General features: G+C 51.3%; 1 protein-coding gene across 1 annotated transcript in view; it reads left to right on the top strand.

Moving 5' to 3' along the window:
- Positions 1 to 21,487, top strand: part of LOC126570582 (protein Shroom) — a 183,528-nt gene that overhangs the window by 99,454 nt on the left and 62,587 nt on the right. The gene's annotated exons all lie outside the window — the stretch shown is intronic.

The raw sequence follows: 21,487 nt of genomic DNA, 5'->3' as shown, positions 1-21,487 counted from the left end.
ACAAAGAATGCAAAGGACACCCAACAGCGCCGCCGCATGGTAACGGGGAAAAGTTGCTGGACACTAGCAGCACACTAAACCCAACCCAACCAGAGTGGGCCACTAAAAGGCAGATTTGTAATTGAATCATTATACTAAGCGCTTGTGGAAAATACGCTTTAGTTCTTGGCCCGGTGCGCTTCAGGTCACTTCCCTCCAATCGGTGCCTTAAGTTGCGAGAGCGCTTGATGCAGGAGCACTACTACTGCCGCTCTGCTCCTCGTCCTCCACAAAGACAGTTGACCTATTCTTTAATGGGCATGAATTTATTATAATCATATTATGGGCAACGCCATGGTGTGTTTCTGTCGGGTGCTGCTGCTGCAGTGCCGCTAACCGCAAGAACCTTAGCCAGCGCAAGAAGTATAGCCACAACGGCGGTACCATAGGATCAAATCTAAGCGCCTATTAATATTGCCGCTTGATCGGTCATGATTTTGGTTCCCCTTTTTTTGTATACGGTCGCTCATTGCCAGCAAACGCTAGGAACTGGTGGCTGTGGCGGTTGCTGAACTTATAGCTAAACCGTGCGCACCGTCTTTATCCATCTTTCTCTCTCTCGCTCTCTCGTGCACTTCCCTTGCATTGACATTAATTGATCCAACTGAAGAAGGGTGGCAGGGTGGGGTTGTGTGCCCTGATGCTTAAACTGATTGCATTACGGGTCGGTTGAAGTTGAACCAGTTCGCCGCCTGGCGTTGAAGTCTTTTGTACCTCGAAACCGTTTCAATGTCGCGGTCTGTGAGCAGCCCGTTGGTACGCCCTTTTTCGCCCGGCAAACGACGACAAGGACGATACGATATCAGGAACACCTTGGCTCGCGTTGTTCGTGTAGCTGCAGAGTATAGTGACCCCATTAGAATATCGGCTGATTAATTATGGCAGCCCTGCTACGACCGCGGCCCCGATAATTAGGTTGCCATAAATATCTCTCCACGTGCCATGCCGTTTTCCGCCTTCTTTTTATTGGCCGCCGCAACAAAAACACAAGCCATTTCCATTCCGTCCATTTATGCCCAGCGTTCGAGCGTTTTCTCGTGATTTTTCCAGCACGTTTTCTGTCTCCTTTTGGAAACTGCTGCTCAAGATGATGGCTTTGGTGCACAAGCACAAGCCGTGGACGAAGTGCATTCATTTGCAGCTCATAGCACTGAGTGGCAGAGGGTCAGGCAGGAACCGCGACCGACCACTTGTTCACCAGAAGAACACTGCACACTTCCTCCGCTTCCTCCGTCCGTTCGGTTGGACAAGCAAAATGGCAAAAACGAAGAATAAATCACAAACCGTTAGCAGCAGCGGCAGCGGAGAACCACTCGCAAACTATGGTAAAAAGGCTTAGATTTTTATCGTTCCACTGCACAAAACCGCCGTAGCCGTAGTCCGTCGTCTGCTCTTCATAAAGGCGTGCGGGCGCGCGCTCGCGGGGGTGCCGTTGCTTTCCTTTTCCGGGGTTTCGCCGGGCGACATCGCCCGCATCGGGTGCCCGCAGGACTGCGACGAGCGAGATCAATTAATGGCTGCAACATTTGTTGCACTTTATCGTCCTGGTGGCGGGCTGGTGTTGTGCCGATGCGGCGTTGACGGATATTCCATCCATCCAGCTTGTAGTTTTTTTGCATGCCACCTCCATTGGCCTCCAGCGTGCGCGTTAGTTACTTTGTAGCGGGTGCGAGTGGTGCGCGATAGTAAATTGAAGTTTTATCGATGATTTAAACGCGATCGTTTAGAAGTCGCTTGTTCGATTCGAATGATTGAACCGATGCAGGGGGGGAAAGGAAGTCCAGTTGGAAGGTGATTTATGGTTTTTCGATAATTAGTGTCAGGTAACGGTGTGCCAAGTTAATAGTACCACCAGCAGGGCAGTGTACAACAAATCGAGCCTTTAAATGATGGTTGAATCACTGTTTTGATCTATGTGCCGAGCGCCGGTGCAACGACTGTCACTGAGAGAATGCTTTCGAATTGTGTAAACCTTCCAGCTTGTCGACCACTTGAGCTCTGCTCGTGGTCACAATCGGCATCTGCAGTAGTGACACCTAATAAATTGGGCTCGATCACGCGAGGCGCACTTTGTCGGCGATGCTGTTTCTGATCATTCTGCGCGTTCGCACCACACAATCGTCATGTTTCGCATCGACCAGCGGCAGATGCGGATCAGATCTGTGTGCCTTCGGTCTTCTCGCTGCTCGAAATTCGTAATCTACACCACGCGCCTGCTGGCCGGCGATCGAGCGATGGAGACGAAGCGAGTCTGTGAAGCCTGTGAAGTTGTGCGATCGTGATCGTGAGCCATCGACAAACAGTGTCTTGTCGGTGTTGCTCGAGCTTTTCCACTTCGTATGGCTCGCTTGAAGTGACAACGAGACATCTCCTGGAGCGTTTCCACGATCTCGTCGTGGGTGACGTGGTGTCATCTGGCTTGTCAAATGATATAATAGTGCAGTGTCGATCGTGCAACTGCAGCACCGGTCCCAAAACAATGATGAAGCGACACGAAAGATCTCGCGGCTCATTCTTGTGCGCTGCTATAGCTAGCTGGACTTGACTGCGATAGGCTCGACGAAGCGAAGAACGATTCGCGAGCGCGCGCGTGTTGACATTAACCATTTTCCGAGTTCGGTGCGGTTGGCTCGATACACGATTTTCTATCGTCACGCCGACTGGACGGACGGGTGGGCGGGACGATTTATGGAACTGGAGCGCCACAGCCCAAAAGCGCGGCAAGAAGAGAAGGCAGAAAAGGGCTGAACCAGCGATCGACCAACTGGTAGCGCGCTTGCCCTATCGAGACAAGAAGGATGTAAAGGGCATCTCTCGGACTGTTGTTGGCATTTGTCGTCGAGCACACGCTGTACACGTTGCACGGTACAAACGAAATGAATAAAGAGCTAGGCACGCATGTTGTTAACATTAGCCCGTTACAATGTTGCGCCCATCCTTTTCCTGGGCGTAATACGGGAGGAAAGAGCGATTAACATGGATAAGGAATGCCCAATAGCCTCGTTCCGGGGTCAGGGTAATTGATCTTACAGCACGCGACATTACAAGTGACATTTAATTCGGATTTACATGGCCGGATGCTTTCTATTTTGCGTCCCGAAGGCCGATGAATAGTATTGCGATTGCATTGTAAATCATGTTAGCGTAAACAAATTGTCCGGTTTCGACCGAGAAGCCCTTTTTCCTCGTACGATTTTCCTCGTACTTGCGCTGCGCGATCAACTCCGATTTTGGCGTCGATAGATGGCGTTGTCGGCGGAACAGCGAAAAGTCGTGATCAGTTTTATGGCGAAGCGCCTTTCGAGCTGATCGTTTATAGGAATGCAAGATCGTTTATAGGAACGCAAGATAGTTTATAGCAAATCTTTCAATTTGAACTCGCAACGACAACGTTTATCAACAAAACCGTTTGATTGAATGATCCTTTACGATTGTCCTTTGTGAACAGCATAATTATTTTCTGATGTCTACTTATTAAATCAAGGATTAAAACATCCCTTTTTGTCCTAAAACCTCCCTTTTTGTATATGTTATTGGAATGTTTTCTTGATTGGAAACATTCTTTGGTTCGATTAAAGATGGTTCTTTAAGCTGTTGTGCAACTATATTCTTCTATGTTCTTTCTTCTACCTTCGATCACCATAAGCACCTCATATGACTCCACCAAAAATGGCACTAAAGATCGCCAAACGAAAGGTCAAACGCTCTATCCTCTCGGTCCCTCGGTTTTGCGAAGCGTGGCCACCTAAATCAATGTTCGATCGTGTTCTGCACGAACCAACCCTACATCAATGCCTCCACAAAGCCTGCTCACAAAGCAATAGAGCTAGCGAGGAAGAATGAATGGCGACGGAGGCGGCGGTGTTTCCTGTTCGCCAATCTGCGCGCCATGCCTGGTCCAGGGCAGGTCAGTTGTGTTGTGTTGTGTTGTGAGTTCGTTAGCTTCATTGCGAAATGCATTAAATTCGCCACATCGTCACCAAATTGGCAGCTATCATCCATTACCGCAGCCCAGTGCTTCACGCTCTCTGGTGTGCACGCTGCGGACAACACCCAACCCAAAAACTCCACCAGCGTTGGCTGTCGAATGGTTTCGGAATGGAGATTGATTTTTGCCCCCCACCTAGTCCGCAACTCCCTTCGACTGGCGGTTAACGGACGGACTCACTAACTAGCGAAGCAAACTTATCACTTGGCGCGTATGTATGGACACGAGCCGACGCTTCGACAACCTTCCACAGCTGACCAGTGGCGACAATTGGCGACAGCAAGATGGTGCCCTGGCCGGTGTGCCCTTCACTACCGCGTGAATTATTGTCTCTTTTGACTGCATCGCACAGAGGGAAACTGGCTGGCTGCCGCAACACGACCTAGTGGCGCCCAAATAAATCCACAATCACATTGGCCCCAGGAAGGCCCTTTGCTGTTGCTGTTACTGCTGCTGCTGATAGCGTAACGTACGGGTTTTATGAAGTGTTTGTGCCGCGGGTAAATTGTAAACATATTGCAACTGCAATTTATTGGAACCGATTTTCATGAACCGCAGCCAATCGGAACACCCTCCCCGTACTCCAGGAGGAGGCCCCCCGGAACGGGGGGTGATGGCGGGTTGTTATGCGACGCAGCACCTCTTCTAGTTGGGAGATGGTTTTTGGGGTTTGCTGGCTGGCTAGCTCTAGCTACGATCATCAAGCGGCGCTGGTAGTGATGATGATGGTGGCGCTTTATGATTTTTCCACTCTGCCTCACATACGTCATCCCCGAGTGGTGGAAGGCACGCCGCCGTCAGTATGGTGGAGGTACTGGTGGCCTTTACGCGAGAGAGAGCGAGAGAGACGCGGAATCGCCATAACCACCATTATTGCGCACTCGCGACGCTTTTAGCCCTGGGTGGGTGGGTGGCTGCTGGCCACGCGGTTTGTGGCCAGCTTTATGTTGCTTTTGCATGCGCACACGGCACGCTTCGTTAAAGTGATCCTCGTGGGCAGAAAGGTGGCTGTTTTGAGAGGCGTACCGTAGCAGCAGCACGCGAGCTGCGGTGAGCCTCAAAATTAGCCACATCGAATCGGTGATCCCCTAGTGCGCTTATGGTTCTCAGGGGTCTCTCTGTGTCTGTGTGTGGGGGGCACTTATCGGTTTTAAGGTGGGCGCACGCGTCACGCCACCACGTGTGTGTGGGAAATTGAAAGTGAATTTAAGTATCAGGCAGGGCAGGGAACGATGTGCGAAACTGGGGCCTTGGCGCTGGAGCCGATAGCGTATCTCAAGCGGTTCTGGATGATTTATCTAAATATCAATTACGGTTTGGCGCCGGGGGATCGTTTGCTAATGTTTTGACATGATGTTGTTAATCAACTCGAACACGTGTGGGGTGTGTTGATTACTGTGAAGAACTGTACTTGAAAGCTGCAGTCTGGCTAAACAGCTGAGAAAAACTATGGACGACCTTGATTGGCTCATCGGCAACAATGTGCAATGCTTGAACTCAGGAACAGTCCTCTTTCTTTCCAACGTATCCACAAGGGCTTCATCTAGCTTAGGCGATCGCTCGCATGAAATGTAAACGGTAATCAAGGCAATCTCGAGGTACAAGGTTAGTGAGCTGCCTCCTACTCATTGGTTCTACTACATCCTCCACATTGCCTTATCATTCGGAGCCCCCTTGCGACTAGTGGCTTGAACGGTAGTGCTAATGCATTGTCCCAGAAACGTTTATGGCCACCGATTTCCTCCCTAATACGCGCAATCTATTCCTGCCACACCTTTTCTCTGCAAATAGATCGACAACACGGTACGGAAAGTGTTGATGATCATGTCGGTGATGGTGTGTGATCATAACGATCGCTTTCAATTATCGCCAGCATCCTTGTCGGGCGCCTGACGATGACGAAGGAGAAGGTTGCCCTGTAATTTAGACACTACGACTCAATTCCGCGACCTAGTTGCGTATTCCAGTTCCCCTGTTTTTTTTTTTGCGACGTAGTTGTTGTTTTTCCCATTTGCTTTCGCGCTGATTGCGTGGTCCAGCTCCTGGTAAAATCGGAATGATGGACTGATGTCTTTCTGGTGGCATTCGACCTTGAAGTGGCGAACGAAATTGATGGAGGAACGTATTATACGACGCCTGTTGAGTTCATTCCACAGGTTTTGAACCCAGTTGTACCCAGTCAGTCCACGATAATCATTCCCTCTTTCTCTCTCTCTGCCGATGACCGAAAAATCAATCACAATTCGTCCCGGTTTTTCGCTAGCCCTCAACCGGAAAAAAGCGGCAGCATATCAAAACGTCATAATTCGCACCTGGATGTCTCGCCGGGGGAACTTATTTCGTCATCTGTGGCCGACGCTGGAAACTATTTCTTTGACCTCGATGGAAAGGATCTGCAGAGATCGATGAATTGTGGTCCATGGCACCCCACGATGGATGGTGAAACATCTGGAGGCGCTCCACCACGAGGGTTTCGCCACGGAATTGGTTCATCTGCCAGGAGGGGGTCATCCGAGGGGAGGTTGCAACGATAACGTAAGGGGCTGGAATTTAGTAGCCGTCGCCGGGCTACCGAATTGCTGCGGTTGTAGTTTGCCGCGAGTTTTGTTTGATTGCGCGCGCGAGGAATGGTCAGTAATTTGTGGTTTCGCCCGAATGATGGAATGGGTTTTTGGGGAGTTGGTTCGATTGATTGATCTGAATTACGGCGTCCGGCAGAGCGCAGGTCAGGCACGGCCAGGTTGCAACCGATTGCAGAAGCCACGCCGCGTCAACAGCAGCAGCAGCAGCAGCGGAGCAGCGGGATAACGTTGCGCAAATAAAGCGACGAAAGGGTTTTATGGAAGTTTAATTATGGCGCGCTAGTAGTTCAAGCTACGATGGTTGGTGGAAAAGAACTTGATGAAGCCGTCCGTTACCTAAGACGTTCCGTGCACCACCGTGGCCATATTCAGTTGAAAGGTCGGCTGCACAAACGGCTACAGAAATGAGCTGCAACTACAATTCTCAATACGCCTCAATACAGATCCTTATAAGACGAATCGAATCCTATAGTCACTTGAATCTCACCGGCCGGTGAGGCCTAGAAGGGCTTTCCATGGCTTCACCTGCCACAGGCCAGCCAGCCAGCCAGCCAGCCAGCCCACGGGATTGCACCGTGGCCGAGCCATGTGGCACCAGTAGGTAGGTGAACGGGCCAAACCACTGCCACAGATCCCGACGCCCCCGGGTCCCTTGAAAGTGAACGTTTCGCGCCATTTCGCGACTTAGAAACGTTGTGGGGCGTACTGCTGTACACTCTCGCTACGCATCTGCTACGAAACGCACGGGGTAGAAACTGCAAAACCAAAGAGAAACGACAAACGATCTCCCAAAAAACCTCAGGCCCTACCCTCTTCATCCCTGGCGCAACTCGAAAGTGCCGGGACGCACGAATGGTGCAGATAGTGCTACAGTGTTCGCTATACCTATAGTGCCCCCCCCAAAAAGGTCTCTCTGGAACACAGTGCAGTGGTGTTGTGCACGGGAAAATGAACTCCATAAATCAATAAAGCACACCGAACGCGTCGATCGATACTTCTCGCTTCGAGTCTGCAAATCCTCGTCCCGTGCTGCTGCCACTATTGATGGATCAACAAAACAACGACTACGACGTTTGTTATGGCCGTTTTGTGACGTGTGCTGTCCGGCGGCGAATTTTCTTCGCCACTTTCACGCCATCGTCAACGAGCCGGGGAGTCTGGAAGGTGGGTTTTTGGTGCAGCTGTCATTAAGATGTTTACCAAAGGGCCCTCGAGAGTGCGCGTGCGACCTCTGGCCGAGGCAGCGCTGCAACAGCACCACCAGATTTCCAAGTCACTAGTGCGCCGGCTAGAGAGGTACTTGTCGGGTGAACTTTAGCTCGACCGAAGACGAAGAAGAAGGAGATGGAATAGACCGTCCAGGGACGAGCGAGAATTGGGACTTCTCGCCGTGAGTAAGAGGGTGGGCGGAGATGTGGTGCAACATCCAATTTAGATGAACCTTTAGCTCGGTTTGATTTGCGGCGCCACACTCTACGAACCAGATAGGTCACCGCATCACACCAGGGTCCAGGCCGGGACCGTCCAGGTGGCCGGGATCGACTTACTCCAGATCGTTTCCCCGCTCGATGGATCGAGTTTGGACAGTCGCGTCACGGACGGGGCCACGGAATGAGTCTGTCAGTGTCGGTGTGTCTATGTTTGTGTGTGAAATGTTTTGAAAATTGGCTCGTTAGTTCGTTTCGTTTCGCCTGCCACCAAGCTGCCAGCCAAGCCAAGATGGCATCTTCGGCTGCATCCACCAACCACAGCAACAGGAACCAACATTTTCTCCGGTCGACGGCTCTATCGTACCCGGTACCATCGGTATGGCACCGTAAATTGGAAGAAATACTACTTCAACCATCGAGCGCGTCTGCGCCGCCGAGAGTCGATCTGTCTACGGGATCGCTTGGAGACGGGAGACGATGCGACGTGTCGACCTCCCGCACTCCACGTTGTGCTCCAGATCGAAAGTGAAACTTTCCTTTTCGGACCGCAGCTAATCCGGAATGGATGGACTGCCGGGACAGGGTGCGATCGTTCGTTCCATATCCCCTTGTCGAGCGAAGCTGAAGATCGCTGACATGCAAATACCTTGCGCACCTCACGAACGCTGAGGCTGCTGAGGTGGACCCCATCTCGAGATGGACGCGCGGTTATAGAGACATCTCTTGATCTCTTGAAGCCGTGGAATGGGCGTCGGATTGGTCGACGATTTGGTGGAGCAGCAGCGGGGTCGAGAGTCAATGTTTTCCTTTTACGATCGATGCAGCAGTGGGAATAGTAGCGAGAGAGATGCTAGGGGGAAGTTGAGTTCGGCTTCGGTGGGAATATTAGTAATTTGTGGCCCAAGTCCAAGATATAGTTCATTACAACGGGGAGGTATAGTTAGAGTGTTGGAGTAACTTCACTCGCTCCCCTCGGTATCTCACGATTCACGTGGAATTGATCCAAGTGTGTTACTCCTTTCCAGTAGCCACAAAAGATGCTCTTCTTCTTCTCCTCCTGCCCGTCGGTGCACCTTTATGAAACATCATAAACGCACTTGAAAGGGCGGTCTGACCTCCTAATCCAACTAATAACTTTACGCAATGCCGCCGCCTAGGTGCTACTTGTTGCGATACGAGACGAGTGTAACACTGTGGCACTTACTAGGCACCGGTACCGGCACAGGCTCAACCGAAAAAGGGCTCAATCATCTCAATCAGTCTAATCCCATGCAGTGCCGGCCACCACCTGCAGCGTGTACCTCTGGTGCCGCCGAATCGGAACGTTTCGGAGTGTTCCATCATTCACAACACCACACTGTATGGGTTCGATCGATGGCCCAGCAGCCTACGCCCTCAATCGGGCTCGGTCACTGGCTGCTAATGGTGGCTGCGGCTGTGGAGTCGATTTGATTCGGTCAAACGCTGGCCACCGCGCGACTCCGTGTGACGTACCGAAGGTGTACCCGGTGGCAGTTTCACCATCATGTCCATCAATCATAGTGGTGCTGCTGTGCCTTTCAGCTCAACTCGGGATCACACGATCGGCTGCTCAGCGGCAGTTTGAACTGATTTTGTAACTTTTTCGGGTCGGTCGATCACGCCACGCCACACCTGGTCCCAAGTGTTACCTTTTTTTCGGTGTCACATCTTACTACCATGGCGCCGATTGTGGAGGAGGAGGAGGCGGTGGCGTGTGTGATCTTTCTCAATGTAGCTTACGCGCCAGTGAGACATCAGTCAGTTTTGGAGTGGCCCACGGGAGGTCAGTGGGTTCAATGGTTGTACCAGAACGGCGGCTTCGTTTAACTGCAGATCGAAAAGCGACCGCAACAGCCTTGCTCGAGGCCATCCCGTCTCCGAGGACCGATAGGAGAGACCCTCTCATAGAGCCCACGAGGATCCGTCATGCTGTTGGCTGTGGCCACCCACGTACAGACGCCTTCTATGAACGGTTCACGCGGAATCCTAGCGGTGCGCGCGGAGGTGTCTACCTTCAAACACATTAAACGCCGTTCCTTCGCGCCCCGTCGTACGGATTAACTTACTTTCGTGGCTCCAAATGGTGGGCTGCTGGTGCTGCTGCTGCTGCTGCTGGTGGTCGCATGGCATTCGAAGGCACGCAGTCGCATGAATCCATAAAAAGGGAAGAGTTTAGATAGACCGCGGGGCCGTCGTATGACATGATGACCTACTGATCGGTAAATGATGCGAGCGTTTTTTTTTTGCCCTGTGGTGGTTGCTTTCGGTGATGATCGTCCTATGGATAGAGAGGCATTCGTATAGATCGCAGATCGCTGCAACCCCGGTGTAGAAAGAGGGTCACCGAAGGTGTCTACCACCTTTATTCGCATAAAAATGATGGAGCGCCATTGAAGGACGTTTAGGAGGTAGCACAAGGTCTAGAGTCCTTTCGTTGGTGGAGCAAGGTAGTAGCTATTAGAAAATTCCACAAAACAGGTGATTGTGCCGGCCTACCGAGAATGCATGGCATTCAAATGTTTAATGTTGAATTTTGACTCATTTAACGACAGACGAAATGATGACTTAGTACTAATAATCTGAGCAATAGCTGCATGCGAATGGCCCATAGTTTGTTCACTTGTGTGCTCTCTCGCGATCGCGATCTCCTGCGAAACGAAGAGAGAACCGCTTCTCTCGTAGTCTTTCAGTTTTGTTTTTATTTCTGTTGATTCGCGATTCTTACGGTTGTACTGGTAAAATACTCATTCATTTATTTGTAACTTGAATAGTTATCAAACATGGTGCCAAACATCAACCTTTTTCAGCTTTATACTTTATAATACTATTATTTCTATTATTCTATTATTACTATTATCATTATGAGAATAAATGATATAAATCAACAGCTGAAGCTGATTTGCAGCATTCACTATGATTTAAAGGCTTTACAATAATATGGCCAATCATTTACAAACTTGGCGTCTCCACCAATGATGATCATGGATCATGTTTTGGTAAAATAATTTAAACAGATCGTGATTCTTGCTGAATTAGAAAACTTAATGTATTTTATCTCACTTGGAGTACATAAAATCCCATGGATGTGATCGAATTTACTGCTGAGGAAACATTAAATAATGATGTATAGCGATCTAACAGCGGTTTATTTATTTAATTCCGGCTTTATGTCCGGCCATACATGACTTTATAGTTACTAAAGTTAAGATTTACTAGAAGAAATCAACTATTTACATTTCTTGACTAAGAACAAGCTCCAAAACTGACGATTTAGAACTTTCACTATAGCCTTAGATAGAATAAAAATCTGTCGCGGCCACCACTCTCGTACGCACTGTAGCCATTCCTATCTCCACGCTTTAAATTCGAGCTCTCTGCTCCACCACCATCATCATCATCATTGCACTGCTGGAACGAACCACAACCGGCAGCGATCATCCGGTTATGTTCGTGCCGCTCGAAACCGAACCCCCCGGTACCGTGCGAGTCGAGCAGGAGGAGGCGCCCAGTTTCCAGTCGATCGTTGTACGGTACGGACGTACGTTCCGTGACGCGATCTTTCGCTCTTTCACTCGCTTTACTCTCGGGAGTCTCCTGTAACTCCTCGTACCGTGTGTTTGTGTGTGTTGGTTTCCTCTCGTGCGTTAATTGCCATTCGTCTGTCGGCACGGCAGCGTGTGCATGAGTGAAAAGCGAAACGCTACCTTGCTGTTCAAGCGACGGGAGAAGGTTGATTTGCATTCCCACACCATCTGGCCGTGCTCTGGCGCAGCGTGCATTCAGAATTTACTCAGTACACCCGGCAATCCATCGGTGCACCGGATCGATCCGGGGGGGGGTTCGTTCGAGCACACGGTCGAGCTGAACGCACCGCGCTGCCCTTGTGCTGTGTGTGCTCACGCTGGGAGATAGGGGTACCGTTGCGTGTTGTAATCCGAGAACTCGGACAGGGGACCCGGTTTCGGAAAGGATCACCGGGAATGAGCGATATCAACAACAGCCACACCGGTGGTGACGGAGCAGCGATCGACCTTGTGCAAAGTGTAGCGTGAAGCCCTGTACGCAGTGAAGCCACCATGCCTGCCGATCACAACGTTTCTATAACGACGAAAAAGTGTGACTGAGCAGCAGCAACAGTAGCAGGAGCAGCAGATAACCTTCTGAACCCTGTTCGCATGGGCAGCGCAGAACACGGTCTGTGGAGTGATCAGTGATCAGCTGTGTACGCGATCGCCATCTCTAGCAAGCAAAATTTGCACTGGCGTACACTGGCCCCCATCCCCAGGGATCGTAGGTGTTGTCTCTGTACGACGACAGAAACACCTTTCGCACCGTATTCCGGGTTAGTGTGCTGCCGTGTGACATGAAGCCCGGTGTGTGCTGGCCGGAAAAGGGTGTTTCGCACGAAATTAGGTTAGCAGAACGACGCCACCCTAGCTGCTACTGCCGCTACTGCTGATGCCTACGTCAGGCATCAGTTTGCACACACATACGCGCGCACACACCTGGGAGTGAGTCAACGACGAATCGAAAAGGGGTTGACCGCTGTGACCAGCACCGTGTGTGCGGCATCTGCAAAGGAAAGCAATTACTGATCAGCATCAGATTAGAGAGTTAAGTGAGAAAGAGAGTGGTGGTGGTCTATATGTGTATCTCGTGTGATTGTGTGTGCCGTGTATGACGTGACGATTGTGTGCCACGATCTTTGCCAGAGCCATCATCACCATCTTCATCGTCAACGTTGCCTCCCCGAGAGGTGCATCGAGAGCAGCAGAATGGTGTTTGGCAGCCGCTTTCGAATTAGAAGGTAAGCCGAGAGTCAACAGAGACAGATCAGAGTCAGTAGAACGATCCATTCCGTTGCATCATCCTCCTCTATGCCAGCGTAGCGTGTCTCTGTTTGTGTGGCGTGGCCCGGAGCTTGCTCCAGATCTGCCAATTGTTTTGCTCCACGCCTCGCGAAACCGATTGCCAATCTCGCTTTCCCTCGTGCTCTACGTTGTGTCACCAGACGGGACGGAACACCTTTCGAGGCCACACACCGGTCGCTTCCGCTCGCTGTTCCCACTGTGGGGACAGTTTTTAGAAAGGAGCTCCGTCCCAATCGCTCCCACACACGCATATGCACTTTTTGGGGGACCCTATGCTGCACCCACTTTGCAGTAGACCAGCGGCCACGCTCCGCGAAGATTGTGCGTTCTGTGTTGTTGTCGCCACCGCTCTGTCACCAGCAACCACAGCGCGCGTGCTCGCGCGTTGTTACACAATCCGTGTCTGGATCCGCACGAACGCGGCATACGGCGGCGCGCCTGGTCTGGAGAAAGAGAAGCACACCTTGTTTTGTGTACTTTCACTCGCGGTGGTGCTGGTGCCGAGCAACAACAATAATAACAACAGCTCTGAGGAGGCTCTAAGGGATCCTACACCGACGCCGCGCCACATTTCGCGCATCAGTTTTCAGCTTCACTCCCGTCTGATCAGCATCGCGGCAGCAGATGACGATGATCATCGCGGTGATGATCGTTTGGCTTTTTGGTAGCCCTTGTACAGCACCATTACGTACTTGGAGAGGAGATCAGTTTGCTCTCGGGGCTCACTTTTGCTACCGAACTCCGCAAGGCGCGATAAACGATTGTCCGAGACGAACGCCGAGGCAGAGGCATCCTTAGGGGCTGGGAAATGCCTGACCGAAGGGAGCCACGGACAGGCGATTACCGGTGGGGCCCGCCGTGCCATTATGGCTATGTGTATATGTGTTCCATTATGCTTCATTACTGCGGCTCGCGGCTCTGGCTACAACTGTGCGCTTGGTGGCGCGATCGTTCAAAAATAGCCTTTCAGAGTAGGATGCAGCAGAGGACCGAACTCACCGGAGAGAAGTGCCGGAGTTATGACGCCATGGGCCATGGCGGCCACGGTGGTGGAACGATTTGAAATAATTAGCAGCTAAACAGTGCGGCACGCTATTATTTGCAGCTTGCTGGTGGTGGTTAAGCGAGCGAGTTGGCGTTTTTCGGAGGATCGGTTTGGGTAAGCAAAATGGTTCGTTTGCTGGGAAATTTTGAACTCGGAACCAGCGTGTTGGTTCCGCGTGGTTTCGCTGCAACAATTTGTAGTTGCGTCGAACCCTTGAGGTGCCTGGGAAATTAAAGTAAAACCAAAGTGAGATTTGGCCTATACCAAGCATGGTAGTTGCACATCAATCCCTGAAGTTTCAGAAGAAGGTCTTCGAAGACAAGAACAGACTTCTTGTCCAAAATGTTCCCGCAGTAAGTCGCCGATATCGGCCAGTGGTTCCAGGAAACAATCGCCCGGATTATAACCACAAATTCCACAAGGAAGCACTTGGTTTTTTCCCCTTACTGTATGCCACCATATTTCCTTTTGTATCAGCATCATCAGTAGACCTACTACTCCGCAGTTACAGATGGAGACGGTACTTCCATAAAAGAAGTTGCCTTATCCCTCCCTCCATCCGGAAAACCACGCTACTGTCACTGGCGCGTGTTGTGCCCTACATCGAACGCTCGGGGGTTATTCATCTCCATATAACATATCCCAGAGTTTGTGGTTTTCTGCCCGTGGCTTTGTGACGTACCTTCCTACCCCTGGAGGCCATTCTAACGGTTCAACAGTGACAGCTGCACGAACTCACTACCGACACTACAACGGCAATACCGCGACACCGTACGCAACCGCGCCTGCCTTCCTTCCTTCTTGTCTTCTTCGAGACAAAGAAACGAGTCTTGGATTGGCGTCTTCGTGCGGGCTACTACAACAGTGAACACTCCTTCCTCCCCCTCGTGATCTCCTACCGACTAGCATTTAGAGCAAAAAGGTTCCAATGCTGGAACTACTGGTAGTTCCAATGAACATGAGTTCGTTCTATCGTAGCTTGTACACTATTCCGATGACTCACGCGGTCTATTCGCGTTTTTGGGCCAGTTGCCTACCGCTTTCTTGTGTCGAACAAAAGTAGACAATCCCGGTGCGATGCAATCCCAAGCTCTAACGCAATGGACCTGAGTGATCGTAAGGACCTGAGGGCCTGAGGTTGCAACAGGTTTGTTTGCCGAAGATTCACCATCGGCGATAAAGCTAGATAAATTGCGTTTTATTGTATTGCTGCGGCTTTAGGAAGGGATCCACCCTCATCCATCCCTTTCTCTTCGCGTCTAGTGATCGCGAGATCGCGTGCGATCTCTTCCGCACCGGGACCGAGTGAGGGACCGCATCGCCTCAATGCGCGAGCTCTGTTGCACTTCAATCCAGGCGGCGCCCGAAGCGATTTCTAAGAAGAAGTTAAAGGCCCTTCAAATGCACTCCGTTGTTCTACTTTGCCTCTTTTCAAATTCCCACACCTCCGCACGATGGCGACATGCTGTTGGTGGTGCTGCTAGTGCTGATGATGATGATGATGAAGATGATGCTGTCGGTGATGTACACGGCGCGGTCTCGGTTCGTTTCGCTTGCGACGTACCAGAACCTGGGCACGTGGCTCCGGGCTCTGTGTTTCTTTGATGCCGCCTCGAGTGTGCTTCGCTCGGTCGCTCGTTCGCTCGAGTTCAAGCGAGGGGGTGGAAGTTCAACAAACCATACGCCACCGACAGAGACAACGCGCACGCGCGAGAAGTTGAGTCACACATGACGATTGACGTTAAGTCGATGGTTCTCGCGTGATTATCGCTTTGCCAAGGGTGTGCGTTTGCATAACACATGTTTGGTTACTCATCGAGTGTGTCAAAGTCAAGTTCATGTGCGGAGAGGACCCTTCAGAGGCGCATCAGGCCCGTTTTGAACTTGTGGTCCGCTCCATAAAGAGCAACATGGAATGCTCATTAGCAGCAGCAGCAGAACGGTTCGCACTTCCCTGGTTTGTCTTATCGACGTATCTATGGCTCTCGACTCTTGTCATGCTCTTCCTGAAGTTCCTTCTTCTTCGACCCACTGGGAAGTTGTTCTGGAGAGAACTCTCCACTTTCGAGCACATTGACACCTTGTGTACTCAGCTGGAACGTTGAGGTTCGAGGAACTTTTCGTCGTCGTCTACCATCATCACCACACCAAGTGGCGTCAACAGAAGCAGACTCTTCAGAAGCCATTAACGAAACTCCGGACGCCTCCAGCCCCAGGGGGGGGATGATAGCTCACGATCGCCAACAGTACAATGGCCGGCAGTAGAAGCTCTGGATTCGACATTAAGCTTCGCTACTGCTGCTTCCATGCGTGCGTGTGCAATTAAGACTTTACGACTTCGCCACACAGTCAGTCGCTCGCTGGTTCCTTCTCCGGGTTATTGTCTCAGGTCGCAGGCAACGATTGGCCACGTACAAGGAACTCACTCCCTCCGAGCGAGAGATGCCCGAGGAATGACCTAATAAAAGTGAAATAACTTTCGTTCGCCTTTCGGCCAAGACCCGTACGGCACTTGCAAGCGAGGTTCACCGAGCGTACTTCCGGTTCCCTTTCGTAAGAGCTGGCCGGACGGCCATTTTCCTTCGATGCGATCCGGGCGGGCGTTTCGATTTCATTCGAATGCTGGCGACCTTCGACTTTTTTCGCCAAAAAACCCTCCAACTCGCTCGCTCATCCCATCCGGCGTTAACGACTTTGGCCAATCCAATCTGTACCGGGGACCGGCCGACCGGTTCAGAGATGGAGTCGTGAGAAAGGGGTGCGTTCGTGGAGGTGCCGCGTCGACTTTGTTCTCCACACAACTTCTTGTGGCCACGTAGCCGGCTGGTTGTGGTCTGTCGCTTCTGCTATCTGCCGCTACTGTTGCTGCTGCATGCATGAAGGCAGATGGAGAGAAGTAGCGAACCGTTGCGAAACCAAACCACCACCGCCATGAGCCGCAAACCTTGCGCGAAGATAATGAACACATTCTTCGGAGCGTTTTGTTGGCTTTCGCCAGCACTTTTGCCGGGTGGTTCCGTGGAGGTGGTACCAGGAGACCGGCGTAGACGCCGTCCTTCTTTGCACCGGGGAGTTGGAGAATTTCGTTGTTGAAAAGTTGAATTTTACATTACGTGCCACCGCTGCTCGACGCTAGGTGGCTGGCTGGCTGGCTGATGATCTTCTCTTCTGGTGGTTTCCCTTTTTCGTCCGGTTGCGTTCCGAATGGTTGCCTGTCTGTTGCTTGATTCCTGCCTCTTATACGAATTACAAGTATCGTAAGGCTCAAGGGTATAAACGGGAATTTTTGCTCAGAAATACGGCGCGTAGTAACAAAATTCCGTCGTCGAAAGTCTCCCAAAAATAATCCCAAATGGCTGCTCTAGGATTTTTGGAGCCCGATTTAAAGTTCGCAAAACAAGGCCTTAAATTGGGCAAACTATAAAAATCATTTATTATGTTTCTCGCTGATTGATGGATTAGCGATCGAAGCAACAACACCACAGAAACACACCAAGAACCCATTCGCTGGTTAGCTAAAGAGAGAGGAGGAGAGAGAGAAGAAAAACAAATCCCCAAAAAGAATGTTTTATTTCTCCAACATAAAATGCAAAATCTGCAATCACTGAAGGTTTGTGGGCGTTCCGAGTGGACCTTTACCGAACCCCCTGAGCCAAACCTTGACGGTTCGCACTCGCGACGCACGACCGCCAGATTGGTACCCACGATAAAATTCCAAAACACCGTTCGTCGTGGCGCAGTTTTCAATTTCCTAATTTTATTTCATCCAATCCGTAGCACTACGAACGGAACGCGGGAGCGAATAATAGGCATGGCATTCAATGCTTCAATTTATGTTGACATTGGCTTTTCGGGGGGCTCGCAGAGATTTGCCATTTGTCCTAGACCCTTCCAAGACGGGGCAGTGTCTGTGCGATCCATCCAGTAGCTCGTTAGGCGTCATTAGTCAACTGTCATCGTGCTATCTGGTCGACACCATCGCATTAGCAGCTGGCCAGCACTCTCTGGGCCACAGAACACACTCTGCTCTATCGGTAGTTGACAGACAGACAAGACAAGGGGCGATTCGGAAGAACTTATTGGCCATTCGGTGGAGACAACCGTGGAGTAGAGGCCGATCAGAGGAGAATTCTCGGAAATGGCAAAGAATATTTTCGCAACCGCAGCGCGCAGCGCGCTTCTATCCGATTCTTTCATTCCATTAACGCACGGACGTACTCCGGTCTGGTCTGGTCTGGTCATATCTGCAAGATCCTGGCGATATCAAGAAGCGAACGACAGACAAGCGGAGAGACACAGAAACATGCTATTTCATGTCTTGGTGCGCGGAGACACGCTCGCCAAAAACCATAAGATCACGATCCCTGTCCGAAAAGAAGCTGCTGCTGCTTGACAATCAAGGTCGATCGAGGGCGACCGCCGTTCGTCACGGTTTGCAGCCGTGGCCACCACCGCTTTCGATCACCGTCGATCACGTCGTCCCTTAAGGCTATGGATCATGCGCGCCGCTGCTGCTGCTGCTGCGTCCTGTTGGTGGACTGGAAGATCCGGCTAGCGAAAAAAGCTGGTCAAACCAGTCGTCGTCACGCTGGGAAGACGCTTTTCGCGTCAGGGCTCCTGAAGCCTCCAGCAATCATTCCGTCAACCGGTCAACGATTACGAAGCTGCCTTTCTTCTCAGTCCGTTTGTCTCTGTTTCTCTTCTGGTACGGTGTTCGATCGGTGCTGGTTGATAAACCTATTTGCTAATTACATCCAACACAAATTACAATTGCACCCCGGGACCGGACCAACGTCCGAAGTGCGAGACATGTCCGAATTCTTGGACAACGAGCTCTGTTCGTTTTGTCCTTCAAAATTAGGTCAAATGTCCATAGCCAGTGTCATTACTGAAGGGAAAGCAGATCAGCAACGGTCGCTCGATCGTCCGATCGATCGATAGCCAACGCACAATGACGCTTTCGTTTTCATCGGCTCATCTCTCGGCGACCGGAGGCCTCCCTGGTCGAGCGAGCGTTCAGTTCTATGCGAAAGTATCCAGGTCCCGAGTGCAATGGAAAAGCGTCGTTTCACAAATCACGACATCATTCCGAGGAGGAGTAGGGTGTTGCTGCCCTAGTGGTGGTAATAGTACGAGACCATTTAGCGTCTCCTCGTCTTCCCCCGACCTCTCCTTTCGAGTTGGCCATTCGTCGAGACCACTTTCCGCGAGATCGAACAACGCTCGTCTTGTCTTTATTTAGTCAAACGACAAAACAATACCACGACGTTGACGGCGACGAGTCGGTTGCTGTCGGTTGCGGCCCTTTCCCTTTCCGATGCTTTCGATCTCGCTCTCGATCGAGATCTGTCTGGCCGTCGTCCTGTTTCCCCCCTGGTAAACCTACTCGATCTATGCAGGGTTGCACACTGCTGGCTAGTGTTTCCACGAGTTCTTCAGTGCATGCTGCGGTGGTGCAGGGATAAGGCACCAAGCGAGCGAGCGCGCCCGCGATGCACCACTCCAAGCGAAAACCGGTAAATTAGCGAGAGGATAGCCCACCACCATCACCAGCACGTACACGACGTGAGAGATCGAGTAACGTGTACTCCGCTCTGCCGCCTGCGGCTGGTTCGACAGGTTTTTATTGATTTTCACGATTCGATTTCCACGATCCGCAACGGGTGTCTATGGTGATATCCCGTTGGCGCGCGACTAGTTTCGCGGACAAACGCGCGGAGTAAACTACAGCATCAGCAGCACAACTCGTGCACATCTTCCACGCAAACCCGATTGGAGGACGGTTAGTGCAACTCCTGGTGATCATTACCGGAGGATGTTGATGGTCGGTTTTTTATTTTACGATGAGTGATAACTGGATTCACCGCGGACAGGTTGGTGGCAAGAGAAAGATCGAAAGGCCACAACGCTGCTATTATTAGATTAGTGCACATCAAACAACTACACATAATTTGCAGTAATATTTAGATTTCCGATAATGGATCCTCGTCAAATTTGAAATAATTCGTCAGAGGTCATCCGCGGAACCACGGAGCAGCAGCCTTCAAATATGCATCTCTGCAAGATGATCTTCGGTTCCATGGTCCGAGGTACTACTTTCACTCTTTCTTTCTCCTCTGAAGACACAAACAGATACACACACTCTGGGGCTAAACGTAACCAAACCGCGATGCGCTGGCAGAGGCATCAGGAATCACCAAAAGCCCAATGGGAATCTACTTACTCTCCCCGCGGGTCTCCATCGAGGTCATTAGTTAACCGAGCGATTCGGCCTTACCGTCGTCGTCGTCGTGGACGTCGGCTTCCCAACATAAAAATTATGTTTTATTACATTATGACGTGCAGTGTGTCTTCAGGCTCCTACTTCCCCGTGGTTGTGGTCAGTGCAAAGTGATCCCCACGACTGTAAAGCTGCGAACATCACAGACAGACACGCAAACACCCTCACAGTTAATGCCAACATCGACCACAGACCTTGGATCACGTTGGTTTTTGGGGGTGAAAACGAATGGAAATGAGGGAAAACCAAACCAACGTCGAGCGTGGAGACGTGCGTGCGTGCCTGTCTGCCTCCACAGTTGCGCTGGTGGCCAGGTCGCCTCCCAGCCGGGGGGTGAATTGGTATTCTTATCACTCACTCGGATTCGCTGTTGCCAAGATCCGGTTTTCTCTGCCGCCGTTGTAGCGCTTGTGCAGCATAATAGATCATCGCCATCGACGAGTATGATGGATGCGCGGACTTGTTGCAAACCTTGGACTCTCGCAGTCAGTCAGAACTCCCAGTGGGGAGTGTCATCGTTAGCTGCAACCGATGCAACCGCTCTCAGGCACGAGATGGCATACCGGCTGCTGCTGTGCTCTAGAAGACTATATAGCCACAGTGTACGCTGTGCACGAGAGATACCGGCAGACTTCAGACGACCGACAGACCGGCGTCGTTGCCGTGGTCGTCGTCGCCGGTCTCCAGTGCTGATGATTATACCGGGCTAATGTGTGTGCGCCGTGGCGAGTGGTTTGCGATCAGTGATCTTGAACCGGGCGCCTCAATCAAGCTACCCCCGTGTCTCCATCGTCTATTCGAACCATATTCGACTCGACTATGATTTATGTGCGATCTAGCGAGCGATCTACTAGTGATCGCAATCATCCGTAGTCACCACCGTCGCCGTCGCCGTCGCCGTCGCCGCCGTCTGGTGCGTCGATCGGTGCGGTGTGGAACTCGCATAACTGTCGGCGGTGAAGCACTAGATCACCATCGGGCCACACGATCAACTAGTATCGATCAGTGCTGTGTCTGTGTGGAGCACTTGCTGCGCCTTGTTCCTTTCTCCTCTTCGCGTTGCCTTGTGGTGGAGCACCAGCAGCAGCAGCAGATGGAGTAAATGAGATCAGATTAAGCACATTAAGGCGACGGAACGCTGGCGGTGGACTTAGGTTCTGCCTTAGGTTACTGGTAACCTTCTCCCACTCCCTTCCCGTAGGGGGGGCGGTCTGTGCGGGATCACCGATCA

Source organism: Anopheles aquasalis, chromosome 2, assembly GCF_943734665.1.
Source record: "Anopheles aquasalis chromosome 2, idAnoAquaMG_Q_19, whole genome shotgun sequence".
Lineage (NCBI taxonomy): Eukaryota > Metazoa > Arthropoda > Insecta > Diptera > Culicidae > Anopheles > Anopheles aquasalis.
Note: the sequence above shows the minus strand (reverse complement) of the source record. Positions and strands in the feature narration are given on the sequence as shown.